Source organism: Ranitomeya imitator, chromosome 5, assembly GCF_032444005.1.
Source record: "Ranitomeya imitator isolate aRanImi1 chromosome 5, aRanImi1.pri, whole genome shotgun sequence".
NCBI classification, from domain to species: domain Eukaryota; kingdom Metazoa; phylum Chordata; class Amphibia; order Anura; family Dendrobatidae; genus Ranitomeya; species Ranitomeya imitator.
This window is the reverse complement of record NC_091286.1, coordinates 596,989,794-597,009,504: the sequence shown is the minus strand read 5'-3', so window position 1 is coordinate 597,009,504 and position 19,711 is coordinate 596,989,794. Positions and strand designations below refer to the sequence as shown.

Genomic DNA, 19,711 nt, shown 5'->3' with positions numbered 1-19,711 from the left:
AAGTCAATAAAAGAAGTAATTAAAATGAGGGGAAACAGTATACTGGGACCTGGAGTTTTAAGGGAATGTGTCATGTTTGTAAATTATAGAAATTGCTTGGAAAAACAAGGAACTTTTGCAATTAACTTTATAGTAAAAAATGCTCGCTGTGCTCAAGAACAGAAGGCTTTTCAATCGCCCAATTTACAACTACAGTAGTGGCCTGTGTTACCTGCTACCTGTGCAGTGGCCGCTGTCCTGGGCAAAGAGCTGAAGCTTACAAGCTGTTAGGTAACCATCTTGCAGGCGCTGCTCTGAAGCTGGATTGTGCAAAGCTTCTTCTGCTAGCAATATTGGAGAGCGGACATTTAAGGCTAGTGACTCAGCCATGGCACCGGCCCGAACGGTCAATCTTCAGGAGCGCACGACCTATCAGGAACCTGGAAGCAGAGAAGTGGTGGGCTCCTAAAGAGCAAACATGAGACAACCCCTTTAAGCAAATTAGGTGGCATTCTGCCCCTTTTTCTGTAGAAAAATGGAACCAAAAAACTTTACAAGTGAATCTTATGTCTCTCGATAAGTTAAAGTACCGTAATATTTTCATGAACTGCTTTGAGACTTTGTTGTGTTTTTTTTCCACTTTTTCCGCTATTTAAAAAAAAAAAAAAAAGCAAAAACATGGCTGTTACTGCGGTTTAGGAAAATCTCATTAAAATGATGCATTACTAATGCATTTGTGTGAACATAATCTAAGGGCAGGGCTAAAAACCAGCTCACTCTTACTGCAGCTACTGCAATCCTCAGCATGGAGAAAGCCGCTCCTGCCCGACGTGGCACATCTTGGCCTAAGGCTAGGGCTGCAGTGCGACAAGAAGATCGAAAAATATGTTTGCGTCCCCGCGGCTGCATGTCTCACGGTTAACATACGGGCAATCCCTGCATGTATTCAGCCGCAGGGACTCAAACATATTATTTGTGCACGCCGAAGACACTTGGTTAGCACCCAAGCATGCTCAGATAACACCTTATCCGAGCACGTTCGCTCATCACTAGTCACAATGTGACTCAAAAAATATCCTATCTTGTTTGATTTTTGGCCTCAAGTTGCACGCGACTTTGTCTCCATAAACATAAATATAAGCTCCAAATTGGTAATCTTTCTTTGGGTGAACTGCACATGTCACTTTTGCCCTAATGGTTAGCTTGACCCTCCCAATATTAGATGATTTCAATGGAAGCTTGTAGAGTGACAATATATTTTAGAAAATGGCAGGAGAGGCCGAATCCTGACAGTGTGTGTGTTTTGCATGTCTCATAGTGCAGGGATCTATTACACGTAAATCATACAAATCCTCTTAGCTTTTCCTCTGGACTCCCCCAAAATTATCTACTGCGCAATGTACTGTCCCCACCACTCTTCAATCATTAGAATACATTTGTCATGCAAAACGAAATGGGAGTTTTGCATTTGCAAACAAAACAAAGACCCTGGTGGATTCACTTACTTTTGATCCTTCGTTTCCAAATCTTCATTTACCCTTGGAGCACTCATGCTCACTGCTTTTTGCTAAAAAATTAAACTAAATTAACAATGTACACCTGAGCCCAGGTGAGGTGAGTGTCTTGTAGACCCTCGACTTTTGTGGTGGACATAGCTGCAAGGGAAGTGTCAATAGGATGCATAGCATTGGCTTGTAGGCCTGGCCAGGCTCCATCCTTGGGACTACCTGATCCGTTTCGCCTCATTTTCTGCTCAGTGAGAAATGGATCATGCACACTCTTACATTGCACCTGACTCGTCTTGTGATGTCCTGTGCACTGACCAAGCCGAAGTCACAGCAGAGCTGATATGGCTGATCACAGGAAGATGGACAAACGAAACCAGTGGCACGACCGACCTCAAGATCTGCAATCTGGTACCTCAGCAGGTCAAGTTGTTGTTTTTGGCCAAGTAAAACTTAAACCTGACTTTTCTAACTAATGCAGTTTAAACTCTTATAGATAAGAATTGGTCGGACAGGTTTACAGTTCTAAAATGGCACAGGGCGATTTGTCTCAATGCCTGAAATATTAGGTAATTATCGAGGATGAGATGGAGGAGCGTTTCACACATTTATATTGATGCATCTACAGCTGGGTTTAGCTCCGATCGCTTGTGCTATACATATCGGTGCATCAGCCCTGCTTTGTATAATGAAAATTGCGTTCTCCTATGAATGCCAGATAAACAATGGCTTTCACACTAGTATCGTAATGACAGGCACAGGGGTCATCACAGCAGCGCACATCATGGGCGTATTGCCGGGGCAAGCATTGACCACTGGATAGATGCAGCTGTGAAAGGCACATGATGGCTGATTAAATCTGCCATCATCTGCTGGAAAAGATGCGGGTTCGTCATTCGAGTCTGCATCATGGTCCGTTAGCTGGCATATGACACATCAGTATGTCATATGTCAGTAAGGGGTTAAAGCAGATGTGCCCAAGGTTATTTAGCCTGAGGCCTACATTGTCCTCTCTTTCTACTTTAGGGGGTCACAAACTTAAACTGCTTTGTCGTACTAATATGCCACTGGTGCTCAAGAGGTGGCTATTTAATTAATTTGTTATATATAATCACGTCTAGAATTGGTCATTATTCCGCAGCTACTGCTGTTCAGGTCCTATTAGGGTATGTTTCCACGGTCCGTAAATGCTGCAGGTTTGACTACTCACATATCACACATGCAGCACACATACACTGCTCACATATCAGACACATGCAGCACACATACACTGCTCACATATCAGACACATGCAGCACACATACACTGCTCACATATCAGGCACATGCAGCACACATACACTGCTCACATATCAGACACATGCAGCACACACTGCTCACATATCGGGCACATGCAGCACACATACACTGCTCACATATCAGGCACATGCAGCACACATACACTGCTCACATATCAGACACATGCAGCACACATACACTGCTCACATATCAGACACATGCAGCACACACTGCTCACATATCAGACACATGCAGCACACATACACTGCTCACATATCAGGCACATGCAGCACACATACACTGCTCACATATCAGGCACATGCAGCACAAATACACTGCTCACATATCAGACACATGCAGCACACACTGCTCACATATCGGGCACATGCAGCACACGACACTGCTCTCATATCGGGCACATGCAGCACACGACACTGCTCTCATATCGGGCACATGCAGCACACCGACACTGCTCGCATATCGGGCACATGCAGCACACCGACACTGCTCTCATATCGGGCACATGCAGCACACCGACACTACTCACATATCAGGCACATGGAACAGCACACAGACACTGTTCACATATCAGACACATGCAGCACACACTGTTCACATATCGGGCACATGCAGCACACGACACTGCTCTCATATCGGGCACATGCAGCACACCGACACTGCTCGCATATCAGGCACATGCAGCACACATACACTGCTCACATATCAGGCACATGCAGCACAAATACACTGCTCACATATCAGACACATGCAGCACACACTGCTCACATATCAGACACATGCAGCACACACTGCTCACATATCGGGCACATGCAGCACACGACACTGCTCTCATATCGGGCACATGCAGCACACCGACACTGCTCGCATATCGGGCACATGCAGCACACCGACACTGCTCTCATATCGGGCACATGCAGCACACCGACACTGCTCGCATATCGGGCACATGCAGCACACCGACACTACTCACATATCAGGCACATGGAACAGCACACAGACACTGTTCACATATCAGACACATGCAGCACACACTGTTCACATATCGGGCACATGCAGCACACGACACTGCTCTCATATCGGGCACATGCAGCACACCGACACTGCTCGCATATCGGGCACATGCAGCACACCGACACTGCTCGCATATCGGGCACATGCAGCACACCGACACTGCTCTCATATCGGGCACATGCAGCACACCGACACTGCTCGCATATCGGGCACATGCAGCACACCGACACTGCTCGCATATCGGGCACATGCAGCACACCGACACTGCTCGCATATCGGGCACATGCAGCACACCGACACTGCTCTCATATCGGGCACATGCAGCACACCGACACTGCTCTCATATCGGGCACATGCAGCACACCGACACTGCTCTCATATCGGGCACATGCAGCACACCGACACTACTCACATATCAGGCACATGGAACAGCACACATACACTGCTCACATATCAGGCACATGGAACAGCACATACACCTATCACACACACATCATTCATGCAGCACTCTTACACCGCTCACATATCTGACACATGCAGCGCTCACACATATTGCTCACATATCAGAGACATGCACAACAGTATTCCACGCACTGTCTGCGCTAGTTATGCCATGTGAGCCCTGCCGCTAACACTCTCACTTTCTTGGATGTAACTGGCGCTCGGAGGAAGTCAGCGCAGCTCTCACTTCTCCTGGGTGTCAGTTTCATCCTAAGGAGGTAACACTGAAGTGGACGCTGATTGGCTGCAGGGATCACATGGCGTAACATCATGGGAGTCCCAGCGCTGACATTGCTGGAATGGCCCTGGGACTGGAGGTGACTACAGGCTGTTTTTATTTTACTGTGGGAAATATAGCAATTGGTAGGAGCCTGTAGTAACCAATGAGCGCTCTCCTCTGCAGGGAAGGAAAGGGCTGATTGGTCACTGAGGAGCTCACTAGCTGCCGGCCCCCAGCGTTCATCGGACTGACGCAGAAACTGCTGATTGCACGGGTTTGTGAAAAGCTGATTCTGGTGAGTTCTGCAGGGGCTGCACCAGGAGCAGGGAGAATGAAAATCACCCACAGCCAGCATTTTGCTTTTGTTCCATTCACTTGAAAAATGAATTATATTATCAGAACCCCCATAAATCTCGATATTTTTCTAATTTTGATTAATTGCTTTCATTCAACCCTAAATTAACCCTTTAAATGTGATCACAGCCAAAGGCTCTACGATGAACTATTGGTCTATCTACAGTATCTATCGTATCTGTCTGCTTATCTGTCATCTATCTGATCTATCTACTTTATCATCTATTTGATCTATCTACTTAACTATCATCTGTCTGATCCATCTACTGAATCTATAGCTTTCAATTTACTCTCATCTATCTAGATATCTCTACTGTCTATCTGATGTTGAAAAATAAATGATGGTCCAACAAAATGCAAACCGGATGGAATAGCATGCTGCTGCAAGATGCTGTGGTAGCCATGCTGGTTCAGTATGCCTTCAATTTTGAATAAATCCCCAACAGTGTCACCAGCAAAGCACCCCCACACCATCACACCTCCTCCTCCTCCATGCTTCACGGTGGGAACCAGGCATGTAGAGTCCATCTGTTCACCATTCTGCATCGCACAAAGACACGGTGGATGGAACCAGAGATCTCAAATTTGGACTCATCAGATCAAAGCACAGATTTCCACTGGTCTAATGTCCATTCCTTGTGTTCTTTAGCCCAAACAAGTCTCTTCTGCTTGTTGCCTGTCCTTAGCAGTGGTTTCCTAGCAGCTATTTTACCATGAAGACCTGCTGCACAAACTCTCCTCTTAACAGTTGTTGTAGAGATGTGTCTGCTGCTAGAACTCTGTGTGGCATTGACCTGGTCTCTAATCTGAGCTGCTGTTAACCTGCGATTTCTGTGGCTAGTGAATCGGATATACTTATCCTCAGAAGCAGAGGTGACTCTTGGTCTTCCTTTCCTGGTATGGTTCTCGTGTGAGCCAGTTTCTTTTTAGCGCTTGATGATTTTTTTCTTGCCATAATAAAAATTCTAACAGTCTATTCAGTAGGACTATCAGCTGTGTATCCACCAGACTTCTGCACAACACAACTGATGGTCCTAACCCCATTTATAAGGTAAGAAATCCCACTTATTAAACCTGACAGGGCACACCTGTGAAGTGAAAACCATTCCCGGTGACTACCTCTTGAAGCTCATCCAGAGAACACCAAGAGTGTGCAAAGCAGTCATCAAAGCAAAAGGTGGCTACTTTGAAGAACCTAGAATATAAGATATGTTTTCAGTTGTTTTACACTTTTTTGTTAAGTATATAATTCCACATGTGTTAATTCATAGTTTTGATGCCTTCAGTGTGAATGTACAATTTTCATAGTCATGAAAATACAGAAAAATCTTTAAATGAGAAGGTGTGTCCAAACTTTTGGTCTGTACTGTATATCTATCTACATCTACCATGTCTCTCATGTATCTCCTGCATCAGCCTACTCCTGTCTGTCTGTCTGTCTGTCTCTATCTATCTATCTATCCATCTATCTATCTATCGTTGTATTTTCCAGATATCCAGATTCTTACATACTTGAAAATCATGAGCCCTCCACCAAATTGTTCCTTTGGCTTGCTAGAGTCTGTTCACCCCAGTGTCAACACAATGTCAGAAGGACATGAGAAACTTCTGTCCTTTTAATCCCCAAGGCTGGGTGCAGGAGTTCACGTCTTCTCAGCCTACAGCTCAAGTGGAACATTGAAGATTCCCATAATCAAATCTTGATTTGGGAAAACCTCCTAATGTCAAATTCAGATGTAGAGACAGCATAGTAATGTCTTCTGGGGAACGTTACGGGCTTTCTAAATGCGATGTCTTCCTTACAGCTGTCCGCCTAGTAGTTTGCTGCCATTGTAATAAATATTATAAGTTATACAATTTTTACATTTATTAATAGTTGATAACCAATCAGAGCCCCAGTGATCAGACAGTTTTCCTTTATTCTATGGATGTGGGATAGTTTGTAAACTTGGTACAAACCTTTTATCTCTAATCCCAGCTGTTAAGCTCCTTATTATTGACAGTGGCGACTAAGTATTTAGACAGATGGAGGGGACTCTTTCTCTTGACTCTTCCGTGACCTCACAACACAATTGCTGGGTGATGATGGGTTACAATGGCATCTGGGGCTGTGACTATGTCCCCCCAGTTCTGCCTTCTCTTAATTAGACCCTTAGGGTACCGTCACACTATACGATTTACCTACGATCACGACCAGCGATATGACCTGGCCGTGATCGTAGGTAAATCGTAGTGTGGTCGCTGGGGAGCTGTCACACAGACAGCTCTCCAGCGACCAACTATGCCGAGGTCCCTGGGTAACCAGGGTAAACATCGGGTAACTAAGCGCAGGACCGCGCTTAGTTACCCAATGTTTACCCTGGTTACATGCGTTAAACTAAAAAAAAAAAAACAGCACATACTTACATCTGGTGTCCGTCAGGTCCCTTGCAGTCTGCTTCCCGCACTCAGTGACTGCCGGCCGTAAAGTGAAAGTGAAAGCACAGCTGCTGTGCTTTCACTTTCACTTTACGGCCGGCAGTCACAGTGCGGGAAGCAGAGACTGCAAGGGACCTGACGGACACCAGAATGTAAGTATGTGCTGTTTGTTTTTTTTTTAGTTTAACGCTTGTAACCAGGGTAAACATCGGGTAACTAAGCGCGGTCCTGCGCTTAGTTACCCGATGTTTACCCTGGTTACAAGCGAACGCATCGCTGGATCGCATCGCTAGATCGCTAGATCGGTGTCACACACACCGATCTAGCGATGACAGCGGGAGATCCAGCGATGAAAGAAAGTTCCATACGATCTGCTACGACGTACGATTCTCAGCAGGATCCCTGATCGCTGCTGCGTGTCAGACACAGCGATATCGTAACGATATCGCTGGAACGTCACGAATCGTACCGTCGTAGCGATCAAAATGTTATAGTGTGACGGTACCCTTACAGAAAATTGAAGGGCATTAGATCAAAATCCTCTATAAAACACTAAAATGCTGCGGTTCGTCCTTTGCAGTCAAAGATGACCATGTCTTCAGGGTTTAGAGGAGGATCAGTGGCTGTGGGTTTAGAGATCACTGAGGTCATTCCTGGCACTAAAGTCTCGCCTTCATTTGTGACATAAGTAGATGTGGTACTACTTGTGCACAGCTCGCTGTCTTTTTGCCTCAAAGATTCTCCCATCTTCAGGTACATATGCTCATGAGCTCATCCTGCCTTGTCAAGCTGGACGGTCCAGGGCAAGCTTCTCCCAATCATTGATGTCAACACCCAGGTTTTTTGAGAGACACTTTAAGGCAGTCTTTGTAATGTTTTTTTCTGCCACCTGACTGCTCGCTTTCCCTGAGACCGTTCTCCGTACAACAGTTATTTAGGCAATCTGCTGTCTGGCAACCTGAACACAGGTCCAGCCCACCTGGCTTGGGCTTTCAGCAGAAGAGTGTAAATGCTGCAGAGCCCAGATTGTTCAAGGATTGCCATGTTGGGGACATTGCCTTGCCACCTGATGTGGAGAAGTCTGCGGAGACAGCTCAGATGAAAGTGATCAAGCTTTTTGTCATGCCGGCTGTAGACCGTTCATGTGTCACTGGCATAGAGAAGTGTGGTAAATACCACCGAGCAGTAGACCTTCGGCATGGTGATAAGGCTGAGTTCCATTCATTCGCAAACGTTTTTGCGCAGTATCTCAAAGGCTGTGCTGGCTTTGGCAATTCTGTTGATGACCTCAGCATCTATGGTTACTATGTGGGAGAATGTGCTTCCCAGGTAGGTGAAGTTGTCAACTACTTTGAGGTTGTGCTCCTTCCACTTAATACGTGTGGCTGCTGGTATGCTTTTCCTGGAGCAGGTTGGTACATAACTTTGGTCTTTCTAGTATTGATAGCAAGACCAAAGTTGTTACAATCTTTTGAAAAGTAGTCCATTTTGTGCTCTGTGCTGGCGTTGAGTGCGCAGTCATCTGCAAACAAGAAGTCACGGATAACAGTCTAATGCACCTTTGTAAGAACCTTCAGGCATCTTGGGTTGAACAGCTTGCAGTTGGTCCTGTACCTGACATGGATTCTGCCTTTGCAGTTGCTAAAGACATCCCTCAACGTGGCAGAAAATAGCATGCTGAACAGAGATGGGGCAAGTACATGACCTTGTTTTAATCATTTGTAATTTGGGAAGGCCTCCTATTCGTCTCTATCATGCAGGACCTTCAGCATCATACCATCATGGAGCTGCCGGACGATTGTGAACTTCATTGGACAGCTAAACTTTGTCATGATTTTCCACAGGCCGTCTCTGCTAATTGTGTCAAAAGCCTTGATGAAGTTGGCAAATGTCACGAAAACGTCACGACATTACTCATGGCACTTTTCCTCGAGTTGACGTCCACAAAGTCCATATCTGCCATCTTTCGTTCAGCATGGAAGCCTCACTGGCTTTGGGGTAGAAGACCTTGCTCACTGTGGTGGAGGAGGCGGTTGAGCAAGATGCTAGCTAGAATCTTCCCAGCAGTGTAGTTATGTAATGGTAATCGCAAGATTGGCAGTTCTTTTTTAATTTTATTTTTTTTTATTGTAGATGTGGGTTATGCTGGCATCTTTCAGCTGTTGCGGAACCTGTTCTTTTTTTCACATGGATTCGAATAGTTTAGTCATCATTTGTATCATCTTTGTATACCTTGGCAGCTACAGCATCATTTTCTGGTTCTTTGCCACAGGAAAGACTTCATCTTCACTAGGAAGAACATCGAGGTCCTTGTTGATTTCTACCTGGGGCAGGTGAGCCTCGTCGTTGATAATGGCAGAGTGATTAAGGGCACTGTTCCAAAATCTGTTTTTTTTCTGTCAGAATTTAGAGACGGGGAGTTAAATAATTTGAGTCAATGGTACAGCCTTTAGCGCAACATAGAAGCGTTTGAGATCATGGCTGTCTTCATAGCCCTGGATTTTGTCCGCTTTCTTGATAAACCTGCTGCCCTGTATCTCACATAGCTATATCTGTACCTTTTTGTGCCGATTAATTCATCCTTCTTGACTAGCGACATGGGGTCACTTTGATGCCCTTTGTACTGCTGATGTTTCTCTTCTAGAAGTACCTTTTATTTTTTCGTCGTTTTCATCGAACCAATCTTGGTTACTTCAGGTTGCTGGTCCAATATGCTCGAGTGCAATGTTGAAAATACTTGTAGCATCTTTAAAAATCGTCCTCTGTTCTTCAACACCGGTCTTGTTTGCCTGCAGTGTGTCTGACAGTCTACCATCAAGGTGATTGGCAAATTCCCCTGCAACGTTTCTGCTTTGCAGCTTGGAGACATTCAGTCTGTCTGTAGTCTTCGGCCTTTGGGGTCTTCTCGATGACAGAATGGGAAGCATGCACTTGGACACAATGAGGCGACGGTCAGTCCAGCAGTTGGCACCACACATGGCTCTCATTACTCTAAAACCCATCCTATCTCTGTTCCTGGCAATGACATTGTTGGTGAGATGCCAGTGCCTCAGGCATGGGTGCATGCATGATGTCTTCCCGCGAGTAGGTAGACGGAACAGTGTATTGGTTATGACAAGGTCATGTGTGGCACACGTCTTAGCCGCTTAACGACCACCGATACGCCTTTTAATGACGGCAGTTAAAGGGTACTTGCGTGACCGCTAAGTCATCTGGGTAATTTCGCAATGCATCGCTGGGAACGGAAGTTGGCGGCAGCAACGCGCGCATCGGGACAGCGTTGCTGGACGCCGGCGGGTGAGTATATAACTATTTTTTATTTTAATTATTTTTTTTTTTAACAGGGATTTGGTGCCCACACTGCTGTATACTACGTGGGCTGTGTTGTATACTGCATGGCCTGTGTTATATACTACGTGGCCAGTGTTATATACTGCGTGGGCTTTGTTATATACTGCGTGGCCTATGTTATATACAGCGTGGACTGTTATATACTGCGTGGGCTGTGCTATATACTGCGTGGCCACTGTTATATACTGCATGGGCTTTGTTATATACTGCGTGGCCTGTGTTATATACAGCGTGGGCTGTGTTCTATACAGCGTGGGTTGTGTTCTATACAGCGTGGGCTGTTCTATACAGCGTGGGCTGTTCTATACAGCGTGGGCTGTTCTATACAGCGTGGGCTGTTCTATACAGCGTGGGCTGTGTTATATACAGCGTGGGCTGTGTTATATACAGCGTGGGCTGTGTTATATACTGCGTGTCTGCTATATGCTACATGGCTCCTATATACAACGTGGCCTGTGCTATATACTATGTGGCTCATACATACATACATACATACATACGCTAGAATACCTGATGCGTTAGAATCGGGCCACCATCTAGTACCATTATATTGTTGCAATTTTCATGCTGTCCACTAGGTATAATTTTTGGACATCTACTTTTTTCATGGACTTAAAACCGACCTCTCTCTGGATATTTTACTTTAAACAGTAACTGAGCACCTCCTCCAAATGCTGCTGCTTCTGGAACCGTTTCTCCTCGTCTTTCGTGCCCCTGTGTTCTAAAGCTATGCCTCCTGGTAATAATGAGGCAAGTTTCCCCTTCAGCCAACTGGGCGTGTATCGCAGAATTTCTCAGTGGGCGTTTGCTTTTTTTTTTCTTTTTTTATGACACGAGTTCTGTTATAAACACACAGTAGTTGGTTGCAGCAAAAATTAGCAAATGTGTTTCTGGAGGGACATAACTTTCAGAATTGGAGGGGCGAAAAAAAATAATAATCTGCTCCAGAATTGGAGAAACAGCAGAAATTGGAGGAGGTACTCAGTTTAAATAAAACATTCCAATGAAAGGTCCTTTTTAAGCAACAATAGACTGATCTGGAGCTTACTGAATATTTAATGGCCACTTTCTGACCAGGGCAAATGTGATTGATGGGGGGAGGAAAGCGGTGTCATCCTTTATCCACCTCTATCGGTGGTCTCGTGTTTTCTACTTTCGCTATAATCCTGCCTGTGTTAAAAACAAACAAATAACTCGCAATTACTGAACTTGTGTACGTGGCCTATAAAAGATTATACGCCGCATATAATATACAGACTGCAGCGGAGTCCTGTCCGGACCACCTTAGGTAGCCCAGTGTGCAGGTAACACTGGTGCTCTCTTGGTCCAGTTCTTGTGTAAAAGCTTCTTCCAATTCCAAAATGTATCAAAATGAAAGCTATACGGTCTTACAAAGAAAGCTAAAAATGGTTACTGACTCCTAATGTGTCAATGTCCATCCTGAACTGGAATCTTCCTAATCTTGTGTCTCAAACCTGATGAAAATCTCAGCCTAGGGTCAAACAATGCTGTGGACATACTTTAACATTTTTAGCTATTTTTAATTTAAAAATCAATTTTATTCCAATACATTTTGTAATTGGTAAAAAGTAGTGATGAGCGAATATACTCGAGATTTCTCGAGCACGCTCGGGGCCCTCCGAGTATTTTTAGTGCGCGGAGATTGTTTTCATCGCCGCAGCTGAATGATTGACATCTGTTAGCCACATAAATGTGGGGGTTGCTAGGGAATCCCCACATGTTATCAAGCTGGCTATCAGATGTAAATCATTCAGCTGAGGTGAGGAAAACTAAATCTCCGAGCACTAAAAATACTCGGAGGACCCCCGAGCGTGCTCAGGAAATCTCGAGTAACGAGTATATTCGCTCATCACTAGTAAAAACTTTTATACAATAGACTGCGCCAGGAGAACTCCAATTTTAGCTTCACATTGTGATAACGAGACTGCTGAAAAGTCATCTGTGCAGAGCAGGAAGTATGGATCTAAGGGTATGTTTCCACGTTCAGGAAACGCTGCGTGGGGCCGCAGCGTCAAACACGCAGCGTCCAGATGTTACAGCATAGTGGAGGGGATTTAATGAAATCCCGTCTCCACTATGCATGGTAACACGCACGCGGCGGCCCTGCAACTCCGGACATGTGGCACGTCTTTTAAGATCGCATCATGTCTGTGTACCTTGCGGCGACGCTGCGCTGCCGCAAGGTATAACACAGGGCCCTATGTGTGGGGTGCGATGATCCCGGATGTGTGCTATGAACACATCCGGCATCATCGCGTCACAGAAGGGGGCGGAGCTTAGCGCGGAGCGGGTTTGCCACTCCGACCAAACCGCCGGCCATCCTGAAGGTGGACACGTATCCTAAGGGTATGTGCACACGATGCAGATTTAGTGCAGAACTGCAGCAGATTTTTCTGCACCAAATCTGCATCGTGCACACAGCCTAATAGTAAGTCCAGTAGCCAGTGTGAGAATTGCAAGATTTCAGATTTTTAGAGAGATTCTCTGGTGCCGGCATCGGGATATTTTGAAGTCATGTGACCTCCAATATTCAATATGCATACTCCCAGTCACTTTCCAACTAGATTTGCGCCGCCTCACTCAATACAAGTGAATTGAGTAAGGTAGGGCACGTCTAGTCGGAATGTGGCCAGAAGTGAGCAAGTTGCAGGTTTGCGATAACATGACTACCCGCTCCTGACATTGGAGAATCCTGACAACGCACAGTATGTGCGCTGCGAAGATTCACAAGTCTGCAGTCACTCTACATGACAAACCTGGAAAGCCCCTTTTAAGGGTTTTAGCCAGAAATACACAGCCATGCAAAACATGTTAAAGGGAACCTGTCACCCCGAAAATCGCGGGTGAGGTAAGCCCACCGGCATCAGGGGCTTATCTGCAGCATTCTGTAATGCTGTAGATAAGCCCCCAATGTTACCTGAAAAAGACGTTAGATTATACTCACCCAGGGGCGGTCCTGCTGCTGGTCAGGTTGGATGGGCGTCTCCGGTCCGCTCCGGCGCCTCCTATCTTCATTACATGAAGTCCTCTTCTGATCTTCAGCCACGGCTCCGGCGCAGGCGTACTTTGCTCTGCCCTGTTGAGGGCAGAGGATAGTACTGCAGTGCGCAGGCGCCGGGCCTCTGACCTTTCCTGCGCACTGCAGTACTATCCTCTGCCCTCAAGAGGGCAGAGCAAAGTACGCCTGCGCCGGAGCCGTGGCTGAAGATCAGAAGAGGACGTCATGGAAAGAAGATAGGAGGCGCCGGAGCGGACCGGAGACGCCCATCCGACCTGACCAGCAGCGGGACCGCCCCTGGGTGAGTATAATCTAACGTCTTTTTCTCCTTTTTCAGGTAACATCGGGGGCTTATCTACAGCATTACAGAATGCTGTAGATAAGCCCCTGATGCCGGTGGGATTACCTCACCCGCGATTTTCGGGGTGACAGGTTCCCTTTAATGGATTTTCCTTCTATCCTGCTGCAGTGATTTTGGAACCTCGGTCCATTTGTGAGCAGATGCAGTAATTGCAGTAAAAGTCATTTGTATTTCTCAGAATCTCTGAGGAAGACATGGTTAAGATTGTAATGAACCTGGATAATAGTCCCAGCTGTACCTGCATATCCACTCCATTGTAAATCCTGATTTAGAGAGCAATTTTTTTTTTATAGAGGATTTGAGCAGGATGCCACTGTGCACAACAGGAAGAAGACATTAAAGTCTCAGGATGGAATGTTGGAAACGATTCCAGCAGCCAAATGTTAAACAGCTGAGAAGCATCCGGCTTCCAAAACACCAAGGCAGGATCTTTAGTGTGTGACTACCAACATTAAGAGCACACGCCAGGGAGCCATACCGTCTGATGGGCATTAGCCAGGATCGCTTCTAGTCCTGTAGTGGTGGACTATGTCTCCCAACATGCTGACTGAAGTGTCTGGTGTTACCTTATGGATGGGTCACACCTTCCCCCGTAATCTTTTATTAGTAATCTTAGGCTTAGGTGTTTACGTATTAAAATATTACCGGTTATGTGAGCTTGACACTTGTGACCATTCCTGTAAAACGTTGGGGAAGATGCAGCAAGTCTTGCGCAAAGAAAACCTGTACCTGGCATTGAAAAGTGACTATAGATTTGTAATGCACACTACCTGGTGCCCTCTGCTCGCTTCTTCGGCCCTGATTCTTATGTTTCCAAATTGGGCACCGCAGTGCCACGTAGTGCGCCGCGGTAAAGAGTCCTTTACACTGCACGATAATCACAAACAAACGTTATTAAAGACACTCGTTTCCTGAATATCTTGCGTAAACAGGCTGCCGATCACTAGAAGAACAAGCAAAACACTTCGCAGTGCAAAAAAAAGGAGCATTGTTCTCTGCAGTGCTTCGTCCTGGACAGGACTCGTGCTGTCGAGGACTATGGCAGCCTAGGCGCACTGGGCAGGTTAGTATGCAAAGCTCACTGCTCATCATTTGCTTGGTCTGCACGTGTAAACGACCACTGATCGGTAAAGGTTTACAGATATGTGGTCGTGGCGTGATGCCGGCCGGTCTATTGAACGGACCCTTAGGCTACTTTCACACATCAGTTTTTTGCCGTCAGGCACAATCCGGCGTATCTTGGGAAAAAAAACGGATCCGGCAAAAGTTTCTGCCGCATCCGTTTTTTTCTCATAGACTTGTATTAGCGACGGCCTCGCGTTTCATCCGTTTTTCGCCGGATCCGTCGAAAATTGTTTTTCCCGTGGCCGGAGAAAACTGACATGGTAACTTTTTTTGTGTCCGTTGAAAAAAGGGACAGTGACGGATCCGTCACCGTCCGTCGTTTGCTATAATGGAACCCTATGGCGCCGGATCCGTCAAATGATGGAATCCGGCGACTAATTCCATTTTTTTTAAACTGAACATGCGTTTTCCATTCCGGGGTCTTTCTCTCTCTCCCCCTCTTTCTCGGATCAGCTAGTCGGATTCAGTGAAAAGTGGTTTTCTGAGGGTTTGGCTGGCAACGTTTTGTTCTCTTCTTGTGCAAAACGAGTTTGTATTTAGCTAAAAGGGGAAATGCTTTAGCTTTGCCTGGTCATTAGTACAAGAAACCTGGCTGCCAGCCAGAGTTAAAGCTGTCCAAGCCCCACACCTTTTCCTAAACCTATTGTTCCTGTTTTCTAATCTCAGAAGTTAGGTGGATGAAGACGGGGCACAGTAAATGCCTCCAAGGAAATATCTTTTTATCATAGTTCATTTCCAAGTAGGAACAAGCCTCTATAGTAGTGATGTGGGGTCCTTTTGCAAGGTTTGGGATTTGCAGCAATTTCGTAACAATTCATATTTTGGTGAATGAGTGTTTGGTTTGTCCACCATCTGTCAGCAGAAAATGACTATTCAGACCAAGCACAAGAGCCCTGTCATGGCCAATACTGCTCAGTGCACCTTCCCAACTTCTTGTTTCCTTCTCTTGCCCTACTCTTCCATGATTGACAGCTTTGGCTTTACAAAAGATGGATGGAAAGCATGTAGGTGGGAAAGAGCACTGAACTGCTCAGCCACAACAATGGTGCTTTGTTTGAACAGTCACTTTATGCTGAAAGCCTCACTTTATTATTCATATGCCTTTTATGTATTGCAATTGTTTTACATATTCATGCTAAACAGCGGGGTTATTACTTTGGAATTTATACACGGAAATTAGAACATTAATACGTTTTTGTCTTTTCTTGTTAGGAGAGTTTGATAATTAGTAATCATGCATATTATGAAACATACAGTAGCTTGCGAAAGCATTCACCTCCCTTGGCTTTTTACTGATTTTGTTACATGACAACCGGTGTTAAAATACTTTTGTGATCCGATTTGTGTGTGATGCATCAGCACTAATTAGTCTAAGTTAGAGGAGTGAGGAAAGTATAGGCATAATTTATGGTGTCCACTAACTAAAAATTGGCATGTACGGTAAATCTATGTATTCACCCCTCTTGCGATTTAAAGTCTCTAAAAATTTCTGGTGCAAGCAGTTACCTACATAAGTCACATACTTGGTGAAAAGAAGTTCACCTGTGTGTAATCTAAGTGTCACATGGTCTGCCAGTATATACACTTTACCTGTTCTGAAAGGCCACAGAGGTTGCAACACCATTAGTAAGAGGCACCAGTAACTAAACGCCACCATGAAGACCAAGTAGATCTCCAAACAAGTCAGGGACAAAGTTGTTGAGAAGTACAAGTCAGGGTTATAAAAACATATCCCAATCTCTGATGATCCCCCGGAGCACCATCAAATCCATTATCATCAAATGGAAAGAACATGGTACCACAACAAACCTGCCAAGAGAATGCCACCTACCAAAACTCTCAGCCCAGGCAAGGAGGACATTAGTCAGAAAGGCAGCACAGAGACCAAAGGTAACCCTGAGGTAGCTGCAGAGTTCCCAGACTGGAGTATCTGTCTATACAACCACAATAAGCCACAATAAGCGTACACTCCATAGAGGTGGCCTTTATGGAACAGTGGGCAGAACAATCCTTTGCTTGCATACAATAATTGTATGGCTCATTGTGAGTTTGCCAAAAGACATGTGGGAGACTCCCCAAATGTATGGAGGAAGGTGCTGTGGTCAGGTGAGACCAAAATTGACGTTTTTGGCCACCAAGGTAATCATTATGTCTACTGCTAAACCAACACAGCTCATCACCCAAAGAACACCATCTTCACAATAAAACATGGTGGTGGCATCATCATGCTATGGGGATGTTTTTCGGGAGAACGGACATGGAAAATGGTTCCAGTCGGTGGGAAGATGGATGGTGTGAAACACTGGGATAGTCTTGAGCTAAACCTGTTTCAGTCTGTCAGTGATTTGAGACTGGGACGGACGTTCACCTTCCAACAAGAGAATGACTCAAAGCATACTGCTAAAGCAACACTCGAGTGGTTTAAGGGGAAACATGTAAATGTTTTGGAGTTGCCTAGTCAACCACAGACCTTAATCCAATTGAGAATCTGTGGTCAGATTTGAAGATTTCTGTTCACCAGAGGAAACCATCTCACTTGAAGGAGCTGGAGCAGTTTTGCCTTGAGGAATGGGCAAACATCCCACTGGCAAGATGTGGAAAGCTCAAATAGACGTATCAAAATCGACTTGCAGCTGTAATTTTTGCAAAATGAGGCTCTAGAAAGTACTGACTTTAGGGGGTGAATAGTTATGCACACTAAAGTTTTCAGTTATTGTCCTATTTGTTGTTTACTTTGCGATAAATGTTCACAGTTGTAGGCATCTTTCTTACATGAACCGATGTAAACCCTCAAAGATAAAAGCATGAAATTCCAGGTTGAGATAGCAAAACATGAAAAATGCCAAGGGGTTGAATACTTTTGCAAACCACTGTAGCTTTACTTATTGAAATACTTTGGTTTTGTTTAGGCAGTGTACAATGTGATGGTCTCGCTTTTTGATACAGTAGGACCTGTAGATCATCTATATGGCACACCCTTAGGTGTGAAGAACCACAGCGTGACTCTTGTAGGCATTTGATCTACAAAGTCTTATAACATCTTCTGGCAATGTAATATACATCCGGGAAATACATTTTTCAGACTGAATGTATAGCCACTAGAGCAGTCTGTCTAAGACAAGTTGCCCTTTCCCTTAATAGCAGGGTTCCTTAAAGGGAACCTGTCACCCCGTTTTTTCAGTATGAGATAAAAATACCGTGAAATAGGGCCTGAGCTGTGCTTTACAACAGGGTATTTTTTGTCCCCTGATTCCCCACCTATGCTGCCGAAATACCTTACAAAAGTCGCCGTTTTCGCCTGTCAATCAGGCTGGTCTGGTCAAAAGGGCGTGGTCACAGCGCTGTTTCTCTCCCACATCTTGCTTATCTTCCCGTTGGTGGCGTAGTGCTTCTCGCATGCACAAGTGCCGAATGCACTGCGCAGTTGTAGAAAAAGAGCGCGACCTGCGCTATTCAGCGGTTTATTGGTGGGCGCGGCCATCTTCCTGAGGCCGCGCGTGCGCAGATGGAGTGTCCTGCTTCCCGGGGCTTCAGGAAAATGGCAGTGGGATGCCGCACGTGCGCTGATGGAGATTGCGGCGGCCATTTTCCTGAAGCCGAGTTCGCTGGCCTGTGCCCGTCGCTGATTGGTCGAGGCCGCCAGCCGGCCTCGACCAATCAGCGACGGGCACAGTCTGCCGCAAATTCTGGAATCATCATTGTCCTCCACTGCTGTCAAGTGCCACCATTGTGTTGTCTAAGGCAGGGGTCCCCAACTCCAGTCCTCAAGGCCCACCAACATGTCATGTTTTCAGGATTTCCTTAGTCTTGCCCAGGTAATAATTGCATCACCTGTGCAATGCAAAGGAAATCCTGAAAACATGACCTGTTGGTGGGCCTTGAGGACTGGAGTTGGGGACCTCTGGTCTAAGGGTCTAATTGTCTGTTTGACTCGGATATCAGCCAATCAGCGATATTAGTGCGGGATTTAAACACCACTGACAGCACAACATACATACATATTCTAGAATACCCGATGCGTTTGAATCGGGCCAACATCTAGTATATGTATGTATATATATATATATATATATATATATATATATATATATATATATATATATATATATATATATATATATATATATATATATATATATATATATATATATATATATAATATATATGTGTGCATATATATATATATGTGTGCATATATGTGTGTATATATATATATATGTGTGTATATATATATATATGTGTGTATATATATATATGTGTGTATATGTGTGTATATATATATATATATATATATATATATATATATATATATATATATATATATATATATATAAATATATAAATATATAATATTGCACTAAGGCAAACACAGATCAGATTTGTGTGTGATTTTATGCAAACACAGATCAGATTTGTTTTATTTTCCTGCCTGTTTTTGGAAAACTGCAGCATGTCACTTCTTCTTTCAGCATTTTATCTGCTTATTTGCAGCGTTTTTTTCACCCATAGAAAACAATGGGTAAGTGCAAAAATGCAGTAAAAAAAGCAGGTATCCGTTTTCGGTGCAAA

The 19,711-nt window shown here is 44.9% G+C and overlaps 1 protein-coding gene across 3 annotated transcripts in view; it reads left to right on the top strand.

The window, feature by feature from the left end:
• Nucleotides 1-19,711, top strand: part of NCK1 (NCK adaptor protein 1) — a 167,096-nt gene that overhangs the window by 131,470 nt on the left and 15,915 nt on the right. The gene's annotated exons all lie outside the window — the stretch shown is intronic.